This window comes from Mustela nivalis, assembly GCF_964662115.1.
Source record: "Mustela nivalis genome assembly, contig: HAP1_SCAFFOLD_2127, whole genome shotgun sequence".
Lineage (NCBI taxonomy): Eukaryota > Metazoa > Chordata > Mammalia > Carnivora > Mustelidae > Mustela > Mustela nivalis.
This window is the reverse complement of record NW_028134537.1, coordinates 9629-29237: the sequence shown is the minus strand read 5'-3', so window position 1 is coordinate 29237 and position 19609 is coordinate 9629. Positions and strand designations below refer to the sequence as shown.

At 36.2% G+C, this 19609-nt stretch overlaps 1 pseudogene across 1 annotated transcript; it reads left to right on the top strand.

Moving 5' to 3' along the window:
- The first annotated feature begins 1825 nt into the window (after nucleotides 1–1825).
- On the top strand, nucleotides 1826–2763 carry LOC309858280 (olfactory receptor 2M3-like; annotated as a pseudogene). Its single transcript has one exon. The product of its transcript is annotated as an olfactory receptor 2M3-like (transcript).
- Nucleotides 2764–19609: the final 16846 nt, after the last annotated feature.

The window sequence follows — 19609 nt, the reverse complement described above, 5'->3', positions numbered from 1 at the left end:
CTAGAGTAGCTCTATTTTCAACTTTTTGAGGAAACTACATACTGTTTTCCAGAGTGGCGGAACCAGCTTGCATTTCCACGAACAGTGTAGGAGGTTTCCTCTTCCTCTGCTTCCTTATCAATTTATATCATTTCCTGGCTTTTCCATTTATTTTAAGTCTAAATGGGACCTTTTAGTGTCACCGACATGGCTCAGTTGGTTAAGAATCTGCCTTTGGCTCAGGTCATGATTCCAGGTAACATTTGTTCTGCAGAGAGCCTATTTCTCCTTCTTATTGTGTTCATGTTCTCCCCCACTCTCTGTCTCTTTCTCTCAAATAAATGAATAACAAAATAAATAAGTGAAATCTTAAAAAAAAATAGTAAAAGGGCTCTTTTAGTGGTATTAAGCTAACAGAGCTGTTTTTGCTAGACATTATTACAAAACAGGTAACAGGTCTCTTCACTTCTCTCCATTCCTATTGTCTAGCCCATTAAAGCTTTAAGTCCTAAATCACAACCTAAGTTATTAAAGTTCCACTTAAAGTTAAAAAATTTACAAAACAGGTAAAACAATGAATAGTAAAATCACATTTTAAATCACATTTTTTGTCAAATAAAATGTACATTTTTAGTAAATGTGGCAGAACCATGGAAAGAGATCATTTTCCAAATATTCAAACTAAAACATCAAGCACACTTCTTTAAATGATTCCCAGAAGTTATAAGCCCCACAAAAAATAGAAAGAAAGGAAGCATTTTCATTGACCATTGAAGAGAACAACAAGAGAATTAAAAAAAATTATTGAGAAGGTAGAAAATAAAAAATCTGTGGCATAGGGTAAAAAAAATCTCCTGCAAGATTTTCACTAAGGAAATTAGATAGATTAATTTTATACAAAGGAAAATAGTCTAAAGATAAACTAGGAGTCATCTCTCTTTTCTTCAATAGTATTTATTTTTAAAGTGTATTAAGGAGGGCATGTATTGCATGGAGCACTGGGTGTGGTGCATAAACAATAAATCTTGGAACACACAAAAAATCAAATAAATAAATAAATAATGTGTTACAAACTATATTCAAAGTTATGTTTTCACATTATAAATGTGATCTGATTTGTCTTAATAGCACCCTGCAATGTCAATATTCACAAATACTAAAATTTACAGAGTGGAAAATGAGGCTTGAAGAAATTAATTATATAAGATTACAGAGAAAAATAGTGTTTGAGCCTTTTATATATGCTTTTTCACAATACTCTAGGTTACTTTTCCAGTAGAATGACCCATACCAGAATATCTCATGGGTGTACACTTATGTAATAAGTATTACATAAAGTACTTTTAACTGATGATTTCTTACTGTCTTGTGTTTACTTGGTGTTTGAGTAATCCCATATGTTTTCCACTAGCACATGATGTCTTCTACACTTTGGTAGACAAAATTAGTATCATAGGGTGATATGCTAAATTCAGTGGAAAATCTCACTGACTTCTCAGAAATTCATGAGCCTTCTTGTGACTCTTAATGTATTTCTGAAGTGATAATCCACATTACACATTTGAGTTGACTAGTTGTTAAAATTAGATTATATGTGTCTTGGAAAACCTATGTTGTAATGATAAAACGTATTATGTGTGTAATCTACATTTACTTTTTAAAAATCACATTGAGTTAACAATAAACTTTAATATTTCTAGTTTGTAAACTAAAAAATATGCTCAGAGAAATATTTTTTCCATATGTAAAAATGTAGGTGTGGTGGCTTAAGCTAGAAGTCCTTAATAGTTCCATGTCAGTCTCTACCATTTCACATGTTGTATTCTCTACAGTGAATGTATTTATCATGGAATGGGGGAATAAGACCTTCAATTCGGAATTCATCTTATTGGGAATCTTCAATCGCAGCCCCATCCACATCGTTCTCTTCTCTCTGGTCTTGGACATCTTAAAAGGCCTTCATTGGTAATACTGTCATGATTCTCCTCATCTACCTGGACAACCAGCTTCACACACCCATATATTTTCTCCCCAGCCAACTATCCCTCATGGACCTCATGCACATCTGCACCACTGTACCCAAGATGGCTTTCAGTTACTAGTCTGGAAGGAAGTCCATCTCTCTGGTGGGTTGTGGAGCCCAGATATTCTTATATGGGTCCTTGCTTGGAGCAGAATGTTTCCTGTTGGCTGCCATGGCCTATGACTGTTATGTAGCCATTTGTTACCCATTATGATACTCAGTTCTCATGAACCAGAAAATCTGTTATGGTTGTTTCTTCCTGGATTGTTGGGTTTCTTGATGGTATAATTGTCATTGCAGTTGCACAGTCCTTCCCATATTTTGGTGTCCAAGAAATACCCCACTTTTTCTGTGATGTCCCTACCCTTCTCATTCTCTCATGCACTAATATATTACTATTTGAAAGACTAATGTTTATTTGTTGTGTAATGATGCTTCTCTTTCCTGTAGCAGTAATCATTGCTTCCTATGTTCATGTTACTATGACTGTCATTCACATGGCATCTGGAAAGGGTTGCCAAAAAGCTTTTGCTACCTGTTCCTCCCACCTCATGATGGTAGGAATGTACTATGAAGCAGCTATGTTTATATATATACGGCCTGTTTCTGATCTTTCCCCCACCCAGGACAAGATGGTGTCAGCCTTCTATACCATCATTACTCCCATGCTAAATCTCCTCATCAGCCTCCACAACAAGGAAGTAGCCAGAGCATTCATGAAGGTGCTGGGGAAGAGCAAGTCTGGGGAGCAAATTACCTAATTAACTTTTTTTTTAATCTTCTTTGCTTTACATTGAAATTTATGTATTCAACTAGTACAATTCAGCACCCACTATTTACCTATCTTTGTATAATAGTTTTATAGACAAGCACTCAACAGTTAGAAAGTGAAAAACTATCCACATGCATTTTTGTTCAAATATTGTATTTCTTTTGTTATGGAAACTTCAAAGTATGGCTATAAGTAAATATTTGCTGTAAGATAATATGCACAATTTATAGTCTGTCTTATGCAGTACCAGCTAATAACAGAGATATATTTGCCAATCACAACACCACATAATACTATAATAATACATGGCACTGATAAACTTAAAAAAAATATGTTGTAGTTTTACATTTGGCCAATCAAAACATTCTCCAGAGTCCAATATCATAACTTGGATAGATCATTTTTTAAAGTGAAAAATTAACTTAATTATATACCAATTTATAGATTTATAAGATTATTATAAAAATTAATAAACTTTGCCTAGATAGGGAAAAGCAGCATCAGATTGATGATTAGGCATATTGAGTCTACCTTGTGATGGACATTGTCCTCCTTCAGAATATCAGAAGATTAGGGAAATCCTATTTATTTTGTTTTTCTACAGACATCAGCCTTTCACATGGGAGACTTAAATGTGATTCCTCAAAGTCTTTTCATGTTTAAATGTCTTAATCATTATAGGGGTTGTGTACTATAATTAGTACATGGAAATGTGGAAAATTTGTACTAATTTAGTTAATTAATTTACTTACTAAATTAATTAAACTAATTAAATTAAATTAAATTAATTTCCACTAAATATGGTTTATGTACTATAATTAGTACAAGGAAATGTGATCAATTTTCTAAATAGAACAGTTTAGGCTTCTAAAATCTGTTTTTTTTTAATAAATCACATGTCATGTGTGACACCACTATAAATAGTCATGTAATATTTATATGAAATGTAGTGCAATTCTGGGGATTCTTTGGTTTTATGAAGAACAACCACTATCTGAATTTTAACTATTTCTTAAAACTCTATTGTTTTGAAGCTGAATGAAATGAAACTGAATTACCTTTTCATTCCGTGTAACAAATGAGCACAAACTCAGCAGCTTTAAATAACAACTCTTGATTAAGCCCCAGTATACATAGGTAGGAATTATGGAATGGTTGACCTGGGTATTCTGCTTAAGGTAACATAAAGTGGCAATCCAGGTGTTGGCTGAATCTGCAGTTACATCTGAGTCTCAGGGTCATCTTTCAAGCTCACAGGGCTGTTGAAATAATTCATTTCTTTGCACCCAAAAAACTCATTATCTTACTTTTTCAAGGCCAGCAGGAGAGTCTGTCCCCTAAGGAAAAGCCTAAGTCCTCTTTTAAGGTCTACCAACTGGTTAAGACAAACCAACTCAAGATAATCTACATTAGATAACTTGAAGTCATTTGATTTGGGTTCTAAATTACATTGGTTCACTCACTTCACTCTCTTCTTATAGAATAACCTAATCATAGGAGCAATGTCAGGAGAAATATATCATAGACACCCACATAACTTTCAGACACCTACTTATGAAAGGCATAACAAGGTAGTTACAATAATTCTTCCTGTCAGTGTTGTGAAAACTTTGGTTATGTACTAATGATTGACTGAATTATTTAACTTCTGGAAATTTTTTTTTGGAGTCTAGGGCTTGGGAATGTTGTAAGAGTAAAAGGCTAGACATCTGGAAGTGTCTGGTGTTGAGTCTTGAGTAGGGAAATTGTCTTAAAGTTCCCCCTTTTACCTGCTGTAAGGAAGTCTTGGAAGAGCCACCAGAAGAGGACCTCTGATAAATAGAATTAATAATTAAAGGTGTCACTGGGCTAGGAAAGGAAATATATAACAGCATGACTAACCAATGGGTCCTGAGTCCTTGGCTGCAATTCCCACTAAGTCTCCAATGCATTGGCTGTGCACCAAGTCTGACATGAGAAGGGCAGAATTTCCTCTTTAATGTGCTTAGTGTAATCATTTACCTTAAGTGCAGATTTACTATTATTAAGGAAACATTTTACATTGTATATTATTGACTTATTTGGGAGTTGAAGTTGGGGTAGGAAAGGGGCAACCTATCTGCTGTAAATTGGGAAGACATTAAGGGTGATTATCTGAAGTACCATTTATCACTTCATTTTTCCCACTAATTATATTTTTTATTTAAAAACATATCAACTAGTGAATTGTTAAACATGACAGCTAATTAAACATAATAAAATATTTAAATTAAAATAAAAAAATATAAACAAGACTTCTAGGAAGAATACAATATGATCTAAAAATTTTGTGTATTTAGACAAAACCCACCAAGTTTGTTAAGGATAGGAAGTGAAGGTTTCCATTACAGTAAAACCCTCATGATAATCATGTAGATTTATAATTTACATAGATCTTAAAGGTAACATTTTTATAACTTAATTTTTCTTGTAAAATGTATAAGCAGTATTGAGGAAAGTAAGTGTTTTTTATTCCTTGGTAAAACTGTGATTTGCTCTATTCTTTCATGAAAGCAATTTAGTCTTATTCATCTAGATACATAATTTTATGTAGCTTTGAACAAATATTTTCTAAGTTAAGAAGTTATCTTTAGTAATTAGCAGTCAATATTATCAATATAATCAATATATCAATATCAATATTATCAATATAATATTGATACATAAGTAAGGAAAAGAGAAAAAAAGTATAAACAATATATATGAACAGTTTTAGAAGTGTTAAGTACATACTGCATAAACTTCTACCTTTATCATCAATTTCATATTCACATGTGTAACTTATAATTTAAATAATAAAATATGTGTGCCTGGTAGAAATTGGTTTTGATTCTGTTTCAAATTAAACAATACAGAAATTCTGGGGTGCTTGGGTGACTCAGTTGGTTAAACATCTGCCTTTGGCTCAGTTCATGATCCCAGAGTCCTGGAAATCAGACCCTCATCAGGCTCCCTGCTCACAGGGAGCCTACTTCTCCCTCTCCCTCTGCTGATCCCCCTACTTATGTTCTCTCGTTCTCTCTGTCAAATAAATAAATAAATAAATAAGTCTAAAAATACAATAAAATGAATGAATTAACTAAAAATACAGAAATCTTGCAATTCTTCAAGGCCATTCCAATCATCTTTAGATATTAGGTACTATTTCCCCAAAACCCTTATCAATAAATGTGATGATCTGCCCATTTTTTTCACTTACAAATATTTGGGGGAATAAAAAGTATGGCTTGGGGCGCCTGGGTGGCTCAGTGGGTTAAGCCGCTGCCTTTGGCTCAGGTCATGATCTCAGGGTCCTGGGATCGAGTCCCGTATCGGGCTCTGTGCTCAGCAGGGAGCCTGCTTCCTCTTCTCTCTCTCTCTGCCTGCCTCTCTGCCTACTTGTGATCTCTCTCTGTCAAATAAATAAATAAAATCTTAAAAAAAAAAAAAAAAGTATGGCTTGACCACACCATATTCTTCTAATTATTTCAATACTTCGTTTTGCTGGAAAATCACTTTTGTATACTAGGTAAAATATCTTTTCTCATCATTAAACATATACACTAACTAAATGATTTAATGATTTAAATATCAATGGCTTCCTTTAGTTCTATGTCAGCTGAGATGAATTTTTATGGTGTTATCTCATTTGCTCCCTTTTTCTTTCCCTCACCATTTTGTATGTCAATTCCATTTCCTCTTTTCTTGTCTAAATCCAAAATTTCTTTTTCCTTCCCACTCACCCATTGTCTTTTAGCTGAATACTCTACATCCACAATATCCTGGACCTGTCTTTGCTCTTTGCTCATGCTGCTAAAGGAATTTTCATGAAGAAACATAGACAGATGTGTATAAGGTTGGCTTATGGTTGACTAGGAAAACACTCTGAAATCAATTTAATAACTAACTTGAAGTACTTACTGGAGGCTTTCAGTTAGACAATGATGCATGGACATAAGTGATACATGAAGAGCTTACTGGTGATTTTCAAGAGATGGATTGTGTAGACTTGGCATATATTCTGAATGTAAAAGACATTTGTATTATTTGGGGAGAAATTAAATTAAAAGGGAACATATGAACATCATAATAAATATAGGCAACGTATGGAAAGGGAGATATTTGCAAATGTTTTATCAGTTAAAAGGCAAGTATCCAAAATCTATAAAGAACTTATCAGACTCAATACCCACCCCAAAAAAAAAAACCCAAAACAATAAATAAATGTTCTCTGGATATTTTTAAATGTAATAAGAAAGTAAGATTTACTTTATTAAGATTTATTTAAATGACATAAAATATATTATGTAAAAGATTAAAATCCACAACTATTTGTGAATTGTTATTGAGATATTACAAAAATATTATGAGTACATTCTTGGATTGTATTCACCCACCTTCTCCATGATGGACACACTCGCCCAAACTGAAAAAGGTAAAGATGTGGATTGCACCATCATATAGTTGCTTTATTGTAAATATTACTAGTACCATGATCATACCAATGAAAAAGTCATGCATTTATATTTTGGGTGGACAATTACATAGATAATCATGAGTTCAAAACAAGGAAAACTTTATATACCACACAACAATGGAAATAAAAATATAAGACAAAAAAACAGAAACTAAAGGCAGCAATAAAAATTAATATTTCTCTCAAAATATTTATACCTCACATCAGAAAAAAATAAATATTTAAAATTGAAAAGAAACAGCCCTTGTAAACAATAGTTAAACAAAAATACAATATTAAATAATATTCACTCACCACTCATCACATAAATAGAGAGTGTACTTTACTTTACATAAATCAAAACATTACATTACTTTTATGAGATTTGTTCTTTTATTTTTTATAGTATATATTGAGGTATAATTAATATACAGTGTTTTATAAGTTTCAATTGTACATAATAATAATTCAACAATTCTATACATTGCTCATTGTCTATCATGATAAGTGTAGTCTTAATACCCCTTCATCTATTTCCTCTATCCTCCCTTCTCCTTTGGCATCCATCAGATTGTTTTCTGTGTTTAAGTGTCTAATTATTTTTGTTTCTTTTCCTTTTTATTTGTTTTGTTTCTTAATGGGAAAATGTTTTTCTCCCAAATTACAAATAAAGACATCAAGATATAAAAATATAAATGATCTTTCACAAATAATTAATGAGAGAGGATTCATTTTCAATTTTTTTTATTATGGAAAATTTTGAACACTATATATATAGTGTTCAAATACATATATATATACCATATATATATAGTGTTCAAATACATATACTATTTATAGTATATATATATATATACACATATATATATATACTATAGTGCAATAAATCCATTCCTGAATTTTAACAATCATTATAAGTATAATATTTCTCCTACTTAATTTCTTATTTTTCCTTCAAAAATTTAAACAATTCCAGGGGATTTGGTGAGATGCTGGTGTAGTAGAAGATCAATAGTCTTCTTTGTCCTTCAAGGACAGCTGCATAAATATTAAATCTTTCTGAATGCCCAAGAAATTGACCTGAAGACTGAAAGAACAAACTGCACAACTAGAGGGAGAGAGAAGACTGCTTTGAGGAAAGTAGGAAGTGGGGAAATAGGGTTTTTGGGAGAAACAGATTGTGGGTGTTGTAGCAGGAAGAGAGCCTTGGTCCCAGAGAAAGGCAAGAGAGAGAGAAACTTACAGGGAGTTGCATGAGGAAAACACTTTCCCAAAGTCAGTGGCTGGTAAAACATGATGGGCTGGTTTTCACAAATTCTTGCAATCAGCAGGCTCAAAGACTTGAGTTTTAGAAGTCTGTGACTAAGCAGGGATAGAGCCCTGTATGCACTGTTCTACTCCTGGAGAGAATCCAGAAAGTCAACACAGGGGCTGAATATGTGATATGAAGATTTCCTAAGGCACACCAGGAGAGATTTTACCCTCTTTTTGGAGTACATCCGTGAGAGGTGTCACTGCCCCTACAGGGACAAAAGAGCTGATTGGGTGCCATTTCCCTTCCCTGACCCTTAGCATAGGCATACAGTCAGCTGCTGAGTGTTTCTAACCTGGACACTGGATGTTTAGCCTGCTTTACTCCAAATCCCATGTCCCTGCACTCTGGCAAAACTGCCTTTCTGGGTCAAACCAGCATCAATCTCAGCTCAGTGAGACCTTCTCCCAGAAGACCAGTCTAGGTCTCTTCCATACCAGATCCCAAAAGTTTGAAGTTTTAAGTCAGTAGACTTGGTTGGGATAGAGCCCAAAGTTCACTGCACTGCTCCAGGCTGACACGCAACACAGAGACAGACCATGTGAAACCAGCAATCTGAAAAATGCCTCAGATGCAAGAGAGGAAATAATACGTTCTTCTGGGAGGGCTTCCCTGAGAGTAGCAAGCATGGACTCCCCTCTCCAGTGACAATGGAACTGGCAAGAGTTATCCTCTCCCACCCCTTGTCATAAACCAACATCAGTAAATAGCACATTGCCAAAAATGGCTGCCTAACCTGATTGCACCAAGTCCTGTCCCCTGTGCTCTGCTGTTACTGCTTTTCTCCATCAAGTGTGCCTAAATATTAGTGCAGTGGGTCCCTTCCCCAGAATACCAACACAAACACCTTATGCATCACACCTACTAACCATGGAGATCCACAAACCTTCAGTTCTAGTGGAAATAGTATCAAGTCTCACTTAACAAGCAGACCAGAGCACATCTAGTTAAACTTGCTCCACTCTGGACAAAGTCCCAACATTTTCCACTAAAGGCAAGGAGAACCTCTGTAGACAACCGATGTGAATAACCAAACACAGAATCAAAGTGCATGCATCACACACTAGGGATGCTTCCTGAAGTGCCAAACTCTGGACATTATATGACCTTTTCTTAAAAAGTGATTACTCGGGGCGCCTGGGTGGCTCAGTGATTTAAGCTTCTGCCTTTGGCTCAGGTCATAATCCCAGGGTCCTGCGATCGAGCCCCACGTCGGGCTCTCTGCTCGGAGGTGAGCCTGCTTCCTCCTCTCTCTCTCTCTCTCTGCCTGCCTGTCTGCCTACTTGTGACCTCTGTCTGTCAAATAAATAAATAAAATCTTAAAAAAAAAGTAATTACTCTCAGGAGCAGGAAATATGCTGGGATTACCTGACACATAGAAGAACACAAAAAATGCCAAGACAGGAGAATTCAACCTAAAATAGAGAGCAATGAAAGATCATAAAGAGAAATCTAAGCAAACAGATCAAAATAATATGTCTGACGGAGAATTTAAAGAACAAAACATAAGGAGACTAACTGGATTAGATAAAATCATGGAAACATCTGGGAGACACTGCAAGGAAAAAAGAGTGAAAAATATATCAGGTAGAAATGAAAACTACAACTGAGATTCAAAATCTACTGTATGTAATGACCACAAGGAGGTAAGAAGCACAAGAATGAGTAAGTGGTATAGAAGATAGAATTATAAAAAATAATAAAGCCAAACATAAAAGAGATAGAAAGATAACAGATCATGAGTAGACTTGGGAGCCCAATGAATTCAACAAATGTAACAACATTCATATCATAGGAGTACCAGAAGAAAACAGAAAAGGCAAAGACAAAAGACTAAATGGATCACATCTATCTCCAGAAATAATAACAAGTAGTAAAATGGCACTAAGTACATATTCATCAATAATTACTCTGAATGTAAGTAGACTAAATTCTCTAATTGAAACACATAGGACATCAGAATGGATAAAAAGAAAAAGAAAAACAAACAAACAAACAAAAAAACAAAACAACAACAACAAAAGAAACAAAAAAAAAATCAATATGTTACCAGAAAGAGAATCATTTTAGATCAAAAGACACCTGCACATTGTAAGTGAAGGAATGGAAAATGTATTTTAAGCTTTATTTTTTTTTCCAGTGGTCTAAGATTCATTGTATATGCATTACACCCAGCGTCCCATGCACTACATGCCCTCCCTAATACCTACCACCAGGCTCATCCAACACTTCTCCCTCCCCTCTAAAACCTTCAGTTTGTTTCTCTGAGTCCACTGTCTCTCATGGTTCATCTCCCCCACCAATTTTTCCCTCAACTCCCTTAGCCTCTCCTTCTCCCAATGTCCTCCATGTTATTTCTTATGCTCCACAAGTAAGTGAAACCATATGATAAATAACTCCCTCTTCTTGACTTATTTCACTCATCATAATCTCCTCCAGTCCCATCCATTTTGATACAAAAGTTGAGTATTCATCCTTTCTGATGATTGCATTATATTCCATTGTACATGGACCATATATTCTTTATCCATTCTTCTGTTGAAGGACATCTTGGCTCTTTCCACAGTTTCATGACTGTGGCCATTTCTGCTATGAACATTGGGGTACATACAGCCCTTCTTTACATGGCATCTGTATCTTTCAGGTAAATACCCTGTAGTATAATTGGAGGGTCATAGGGTAGCTCTATTTTTAATTTATTAAGGAATATCCAACACTGTATTCCAACTTGCATTCTCACCAATAGTGTGTGAGGGCCCCCCTTCTCCACATCCTCTCCAACATTTGTTGTTCACTGTCTTGTTAATTTTGGCCATTCTAAATGGTGTAAAGTGGTATCTCAATGTGGTTTTGATTTGAATCTCCCTGATGGCTAGTGATGATGAAAATTTTTTCAAGTGTATGTTAGCCATTTGTATGTCTTCATTGGAGAATTGTCTGTTCATGTCTTCTGCTCTTTCTTTGACGTGATTATCTGTTTTCTGAGTGTTAAGTTTGAGGAGTTCTTTATAGATCTTGGATATTAGCTCTTTGTCTGTAGTGTCATTTGCAAATATATTCTCCCGCTCTGTGGGGGTGTTTCTTTGTTTTCTTGACTGTTTCCATTGCTGTGCAGAAGCTTTGGATCTTGATGAAGTCCAAAAAGTTATTTTCTCTTTTGTTTCCTTTGTCTTTGGAGACGTGTCTTTAAAGAAATTACTGTGGCCAATGTTAAAGAGGTTACTACTGATGTTCTCCTCTATGATTTTGATAGATTCCTGCCTCATCTTGAGGTCTTTTATCCATTTTGAGTTTATCTTTGTGCATGGTGTAAGAGAATGGTCAAGCTTCATTCTTCTATACATAGCTGTTCAATTTTCCCAGCACCATTTATTGAAGAGACTGTCTTTTTTTCCACTGTATATTTTTTCTTGCTTTGTCAGAGATTAACCATAGAGTTGTGGATCCTCATCTGGAAACCTTACTCTGTTCCACTGGTCTATGTGTCTGTTTTTGTGCCAGTACCATGATGTCTTGAGGATCACAGCTTTGTAATATAGTTTGAAATCAGGCAACTTGATGCCCCCACTTTTGTTTTTCTTTTTCAATATTTCCTTAGCAATTCAGGATCTCTTCTGGTTGCAAACAAATTTTAGGGTTATTTGTTCCAGCCTTTGAAAAATTCTGGTGGAGTTTTCATCAGGATGGAAGTGAAAATGTAGATTTCTCTAGGCAGTATAGATGTTTTAACAATGTTTATTCTTCCAGTGCATGAGCATAGAGTGCTTTTCCGTCTTTTTGAGTCTTCTTCAATGTCTTTCATGACGTTTCTGTAGTTCCTCGAGTACAGATCCTTTGCCTCTTTTATTAGCTTTATTCCCAGGTATCTTTTGGTTCTTGGTGCTATAGTAAATGGAATCTATTCCCTATTTTCACTTTCTATATTTTTCTTGTTAGTGTATAGGAAAGCAACCAATTTCTGTGCATTGATTTTGTATCCTGCCACATTGCTGAATCACTGTATGAGTTCTAGTAGCTTGGGGGTGGAGTCTTTTGCATTGTCCATATAAAGAATCATGTCATCTGCGAAGAGAGAGTGTTTGACTTCTTCACCAATTTGAATATCTTTTATTTCTTTTGTTGTCTTATTGATGCTGCTAAGACGTCTGGTACTGTGTTGAACAAGAGTGGTAAGAGTGGGCATCCTTGTCATGTTCCTGATCTCAGTAGGAAGGCTGTCAGTTTATCACCTTTGAGAATGATATTCACTTTAGGTTTTTCATGGATGGATTTTATGAAGTTAAGGAATATTCCCTATGTCCCTATACTCTGGAGAGTTTTAATCAGGATAGGATGCTGTATTTTGTCAAGTGTTTTTTTCTGCATCAATTTAGAAAACCATGTGGCTCTTCTCTCTTCTCTTGTTGATGTGTTCTATCATACTCACTGGTTTGCAAATGTTGAAACAATCTTTCATCCCAGGGATAAATTCCAACTCATCATGGTGGATAATCTTTTGAATGTCTTGTTGGATCATATTAGCTGGATCTTGTTGAGAATCTTGGTTGGAATCCATATTCATCAGGGATATTGGTCTGAAATGCTCCTTTGTGACGGGGTCTTTGCCTGGTTTGGGAATCAGGGTAATGCTGACTTCACAGAAAGAGTCATGGAGTTTTCCTTCTGTTTCCTTATTTGAAACAACTTCAGGAGAGTAGGTAGTATTTCATCTTTCAATGTTTGGTAGAATTCCCCAGGGAATCCATTAGGTCCTCAATTCCTGTTTCTTTCTTTCTTTCTTTTTTTTTTTTTTTTTTTTGTGCGGTTTTTTTATTACTGCTTCAATCTCATTACTAGATATTGGTCTATTCATGTTGTCAATTTCTTCCTGATTCAGTTATGAAAGTTTTCAGGTTTCCAGGAATGCATCAACTTCTTCTAGGTTGCTTAACTTATTGGCATATAGCTATTGATAATAACTCCTGGTGATTGTTTCTATTTCCTTGATGTTAGTCATGATCTATTTCTTGTCATTTATACTTTTATTAATGTGGGACCTCTCCCTTTTCATTCTCCCTTTTTTCAAATTACTTTTCATCCTAAAAGTATTCACTGATTTTGCACCACACCAAGTGCTCCATGCAATCCTTGCCCTCTCTCTCTAATACCCACCACCTGGTTCCTCCAACCTCCCAACCCCGCCCCTTCAAAACCCTCAGATTTTTTGTCAGAGTCCAAGTCTCTCATGGTTCACCGCCCCTTCCAATTTCCCTGAACTCCCTTCTCCTCTCCATCTCACCTTGGCCTCCATGCTATTTGTTATGCTCCACAAATAAGTGAAACCATATGATAATTGACTTTCCCTGCTTGACTTATTTCACTCAGCATAATCTCATCCAGTCCCGTCCATGTTGCTACAAAAGATGGGTATTCATCCTTTCTGATGGAGGCATAATACTCCCTAGTATATATGGACCATATTTTCCTTATCCCTTTGTCCATTGAAGGACATCCTGGTTCTTTCCACACTTTGGCCACAGTGACCATTTCAGCTATAAATATTGGGGTACAGATGGCCCTTCTTTTCACTACATCTGTATCTTTGGGGTAAATGTCCAGTAGTGCAATTAAAGGGTCATAAGGAAACTCTACTTTTAATTTCATGAGGAATCTTCACACTGTTCTCCAAAGTGCCTATACAAACTTGCATTTTCACAAACAGTGTGAGAGGGTTCTCCTTTCTCCAAATCCTCTCCAACACATGCTCTTTCCTGTCATGCTAATTTTGGCCATTCTAACTGGTGTAAGGTAGTATCTCAATGTGGTTTTAATTTGGGGGTGGAGTCTTTTGCATCCCTGATGGCTAGTGATGATAAACATTTTTTCATGTGTCTTATAGCCATTAGTATGTCTTCATTGAAGAAGGGTCTGTTCAAAGATTCTGCCCATTTTTTGATGTGATTGTCTGTGTTGCACGTGTGAGTTTGAGGAGTTCTTGATAGATCCTGGATATCAACTTCTTGTCTGCACTTTAACTTGCAAATAACTTCTCCCATTCTGTGGATTGCCTCATTGTTTTTATTGACTCTTTCCTTTGCTGTGCAGAAACTTTTGATCTTGATGAAGTCCAAAAAGTTCATCTTCACTTTTGTTTCCTTTGTTTATGGAGACATATCTTGAAAGAAGTTGTTGTGGTTGATATCACAAAGGTTACTGCCAGTGTTCTCTGCTAGGATTCTGATGGATTCTTATCTCACGTTGAGATCTTTTACCCATTTTGAGTTTATCTTGGTGTATGGCGTAAGAGAATGCTCGAGTTTCATTCTACTACATATAGCTGCCCAGGTTTGCCAGCACCATTTATTAAAGAGACTGCCTTTTTTCCACTGTATATTTTTTTACTATTTTGTCAAAGATTATTTGACCATAGAGTTGAGGGTCCATATCTTGGCTCTCTACTCTGTTCCACTGGCTATGTGTCTGTTCTTATGCCAGTACCATTCTGTCTTGGTGATCACAGCTTTGTAGTAAGGCTTAATATCAGAAAACGTGATGCCCCAAGTTTTATTTTTGTTTTTAAACATTTCCTTAGTGATTCTGTATCTCTTCTTCATTTTTTTAAAAATTTTATTTATTTTCTGCAGAATTTTCATTATTTTTTCACTACACCCAGTGCTCCGTTCAATTTGTGCCCTCTCTAATACCCTCCACCTGGTACCCCAACCTCCCACTCACCTGTCAATTCAAACTGCTCAGATTGATTTTTGAGTCCATAGTCTCTCATGGTTCACCTCCCCTTCCCACTTCATCCAACTCCCTTCTCCTCTCTAACTCCCCATGTTCTCCATGCTATTTGTTATACCCCACAAATAAGTGAAACCATATGATAATTGACTCTCTCTGCTTCATTGATTTCACTCAGCATTATATCTTACAGTCCCGGCCATGTTGGGTATTCATCCTTTCTGATGGAGGCATAATACTCCATAGTGTATATGGACCACATCTTCCTTTTCCATTCATCCCTTGAAGGGCATCCTGGTTTTTTCCACAGTTTAGGGACCATGGTGATTGCTGCTATAAACATTGGGGTACAGAGAGCCCTTCTTTTCACTACGTCAGTATTTGGGGTAAAAACACAGGAATGCAATTGCAGGGTCATAGGGAAGTTCTGTTTTTAATTTCTTGAGGAATCTCTACACTGTTCTCCAAAGAGGCTACCCCAATTTGCATGTCCACAAACAGTGTAAGAAGGGTCTTTTTTCTCCACACCCTCTCTAACACATGCAGTTTCCTTTTTTGTTAGTTTTGGCCATTATAACTGGGGTAAACTGGTATCTCAATGTGTTTTTTTTTTTTTTAATCCCCCTGATGGCTAGTGATGATGAACATTTTTTCATGTATATGATAGCTATTTTTATGTCTTCATTGGATAAATGTCTGTTCATACCTTCTGCCCATTTCTTGATATGATTGTCTGTGTTCCACTTGTTGAGTTTGATGAGTTCTTGATAGATCCTGGGTATCAAACTATTGTCTGTACTTTCTCTTGCAAATATCATCTCCCATTCTCTGGGTTGCCTCTTTTTTTTTTTTTTTTTTTTTTTGACAGTTTCCTTTGCCCTGCAGAATCTTTTGATCTTGATGAAGTCCCAAAAGTACATCTTCACTTTTGTTTCCTTTTTGTTTCCTTTCCTTTGTCTATGGAGACATATCTTGAATAAGTTGCTGTGGTTGATATCGGACAGGTTACTGCCTGTGTTCTCTTCTAGGATTCTGATGGATTCTTGTCTCACGTTGAGATCTTTTATCCATTTTGAGTTTATCTTGGTGTATGGCATAAGAGAATGGTCGAGTTTCATTCTACTACATATAGCTGCCCAGGTTTGCCAGCACCATTTATTAAAGAGACTGCCTTTTTTCCACTGTATATTTTTTTACTATTTTGTCAAAGATTATTTGACCATAGAGTTGAGGGTCCATATCTTGGCTCTCTACTCTGTTCCACTGGCTATGTGTCTGTTCTTATGCCAGTACCATTCTGTCTTGGTGATCACAGCTTTGTAGTAAGGCTTAATATCAGAAAACGTGATGCCCCAAGTTTTATTTTTGTTTTTAAACATTTCCTTAGTGATTCTGTATCTCTTCTTCATTTTTTTAAAAATTTTATTTATTTTCTGCAGAATTTTCATTATTTTTTCACTACACCCAGTGCTCCGTTCAATTTGTGCCCTCTCTAATACCCTCCACCTGGTACCCCAACCTCCCACTCACCTGTCAATTCAAACTGCTCAGATTGATTTTTGAGTCCATAGTCTCTCATGGTTCACCTCCCCTTCCCACTTCATCCAACTCCCTTCTCCTCTCTAACTCCCCATGTTCTCCATGCTATTTGTTATACCCCACAAATAAGTGAAACCATATGATAATTGACTCTCTCTGCTTCATTGATTTCACTCAGCATTATATCTTACAGTCCCGGCCATGTTGGGTATTCATCCTTTCTGATGGAGGCATAATACTCCATAGTGTATATGGACCACATCTTCCTTTTCCATTCATCCCTTGAAGGGCATCCTGGTTTTTTCCACAGTTTAGGGACCATGGTGATTGCTGCTATAAACATTGGGGTACAGAGAGCCCTTCTTTTCACTACGTCAGTATTTGGGGTAAAAACACAGGAATGCAATTGCAGGGTCATAGGGAAGTTCTGTTTTTAATTTCTTGAGGAATCTCTACACTGTTCTCCAAAGAGGCTACCCCAATTTGCATGTCCACAAACAGTGTAAGAAGGGTCTTTTTTCTCCACACCCTCTCTAACACATGCAGTTTCCTTTTTTGTTAGTTTTGGCCATTATAACTGGGGTAAACTGGTATCTCAATGTGTTTTTTTTTTTTTTAATCCCCCTGATGGCTAGTGATGATGAACATTTTTTCATGTATATGATAGCTATTTTTATGTCTTCATTGGATAAATGTCTGTTCATACCTTCTGCCCATTTCTTGATATGATTGTCTGTGTTCCACTTGTTGAGTTTGATGAGTTCTTGATAGATCCTGGGTATCAAACTATTGTCTGTACTTTCTCTTGCAAATATCATCTCCCATTCTCTGGGTTGCCTCTTTTTTTTTTTTTTTTTTTTTTTTGACAGTTTCCTTTGCCCTGCAGAATCTTTTGATCTTGATGAAGTCCCAAAAGTACATCTTCACTTTTGTTTCCTTTTTGTTTCCTTTCCTTTGTCTATGGAGACATATCTTGAATAAGTTGCTGTGGTTGATATCGGACAGGTTACTGCCTGTGTTCTCTTCTAGGATTCTGATGGATTCTTGTCTCACGTTGAGATCTTTTATCCATTTTGAGTTTATCTTGGTGTATGGCATAAGAGAATGGTCGAGTTTCATTCTACTACATATAGCTGCCCAGTTTTCCCAGCACCATTTATTGAAGAGACTGCCTTTTTTCCACTGTATATTTTTTTTCCTGTTTTGTCAAAGATTATTTGACCATAGAGTTGAGGGTCCATATCGTGGCTCTCTACTCTGTTCACAGGCCTATGTGTATGTTCTCATGCCAGTACCAGGCTGTCTTGGTGATCACAGCATTGTAGTAAGGCTTGATATCTAAAAACGTGTTGCCCCCAGTTTTATTTTTGTTTTTCAACATTTTCTTACTGATTCTGGGTCTCTTTTTCTTTTTTTAAATTTATTATTATTTTTTTAAATATATTATGCAGAACAATATTCATTATTTTTTCACTACACTCAGTGCTCCATGCAATTCGTGCCCTCTATAGTACCCACCACCTGGTACCCCATGCTCCTACCCACCCGTCAATTCAATCCCCTCATATTGTTTGTTAGATTCCATTGTCTCTCATGGTTCACCTCCTTTTCCCACTTCCCCCAACTCCCTTCACCTCTCTAACTCCCCATGTTCTCCATGCTATTTGTTATTCTCCACAAATAAGTGAAACCACATGATAATTGACTCTCTCTGCTTCGCTGATTTCACTCAGCATAATATCTTACAGTACCGTCCATGTTGATACAAAAGGTGGGTATTCATCCTTTCTGATGGAGGCATAATACTCCATAGTGTAAATGGACCACATCTTCCTTATCCATTCGTCCATTGAAGGGCATCCTAGTTCTTTCCACAGTTTATGGACCGTGGCGATTGCTGCTATAAACATTGGGATACAGATGGCCCATCTTTTCACTACATCTGTATCTTTGGGGTAAAAACCCAGTAGTGCAATTGCAAGGTTATAGGGAAGTTCTATTTTTAATTTCTTGAGGAATCTCCACACTGTTCTCCAAAGAGGCTGCACCAACTTGCATGCCCACAAACAGTGTAAAGGTGTTCTCCTTTCACCACATCCTCTCCAACACATGCTTTTTCCTGTTTTACTAATTTTGGCCATTATAACTGGGGTAAGGTTGTATCTCAATGTGGTTTTAATTTGAATCCCCCTGGTGGCTAGTGATGATGAACATTTTTCCATGTAGTTGATACCTATGTGTATGTCTTTATTGCAGAAGTGTCTGTTCCTACCTTTTCCCCCATTTTTTCATATGATTGTCTGTGTTGCACGTGTTGAGTTTGAGGAGTTCTTGATAGATCCTGGATATCAACCTTTTGTCTGTACTTTCACTTGCAAATATCTTCTCCCATTCTGTGGGTTGCCTCTTTTTTTTTTTTTTTTTTGACTGTTAACTTTGCTGTGCAGAAACTTTTGATCTTGATGAAGTCCCAAACGTTCATCTTCACTTGTGTTTCCTTTGTCTATGGAGACATATCTTGAAAGAATTTGCTGTGGTTGATATCGGATAGGTTACTGCCTGTGTTCTCTTCTAGAATTCTGATGGATTCTGGTCTCACGTTGAGATCTTTTATCCATGTTTAGTTTGAGGAGTTCTTGATAGATCCTGGATATTAACCTTTTGTCTGTCCTGTCATTTGGAAATATCATCTCCCATTAGGTGGGTTGCCTCTTTGTTTTCTTGACTGTTTCATTTGCTGTGCAGAAGCTATTGATTTTGATGAAGTCCCCAAAGTTTATTTTTGCCTTTGTTTCCTTTGCCTTTGGA